Raw genomic sequence first — 1040 nt, 5'->3', positions numbered from 1 at the left:
TTTTTTTTTTTTTTCTATTTCTTTTGAGAAAAGTCTGCTCATGTCTTTGGCCTCCTTTTTTATTGAGTTGTGTTTTATCTTATTAATTTACATATTCTGAATTCTCTCCTTTTGTCTGTTAAATATGCTGCAAATATCTTCTCTCAGTTGGAAGGTTTACTTTTGTTGTCTTTTGAAATACAGAGATGTACTGAACTTTAATGTACTCGAATTCATCAAACTTTTATTTTAATAATTTATATTTTTTTATCAGTTTCAGTAATCCCACAGTCTGTGTTTATATCTCTTCCTATAGTTTCTTACCAAGAATTTAAAAGGTATATTATTTTCACTCAGGTATTTAATTCAACTGTAATTTACAAGTGGTATGTGGTAGGGAACAATTTATTTGGCCTAAATGCATACAGTTTTCCCAACCCATTTATTGAGTGGTCCTGTGGTCCTTGACCTTCATTATCTGTAAAATGAAGGTGATAACAGGAACTATCTGTGTTTGTTTTCCAGTGCCATGTAACAAATACCCCCAAACCTTGCAGCTTAAAACAATATGTATTATCTCACAGATTTTGTGGGTCAGGGATTTGGATATCTCTGGCTGAAGGTATCTCACAAGCCTGCAAAGCAAGGTCCTGATGGGGCTGCAGTGTCATCTGAAGAGTCACCTGGGGAGGAGCCTCTTCTTAGCTTACTCATGTAGTTGTCGACAGGATTTTGTTCTTATGGGCAATCAGGCTAAAAGTCTCAGTTTCTTACTAGCTGTTGGCCAGAAGTCTCCCTTAGTTCTTTGCTATGCAGGCCTCTCTGTAGGGCAGCTCACAACATAGCAGCTGGCTTCCCTCAAAGTGGGTGAACAAGAGAGTGAAAGAGGCATCTCAGGTGTCATCCATAGCCCTTTTATATCTTCATCTTGAAAGTGATATCCCAGGACTGGACCTGTAATCCCAGCATTTTGGAGGCCAAGACCGGTGGATTACTTGAGTCCAGAAGTTTGACACCGGCCTTGACAACACAGTCAGATCCCTTCTTTACAAAAAATTTTT

This window comes from Mandrillus leucophaeus, unplaced genomic scaffold (assembly GCF_000951045.1).
Source record: "Mandrillus leucophaeus isolate KB7577 unplaced genomic scaffold, Mleu.le_1.0 Scaffold913, whole genome shotgun sequence".
Classification (NCBI taxonomy): domain Eukaryota; kingdom Metazoa; phylum Chordata; class Mammalia; order Primates; family Cercopithecidae; genus Mandrillus; species Mandrillus leucophaeus.
This window is presented reverse-complemented; position numbering follows the sequence as displayed.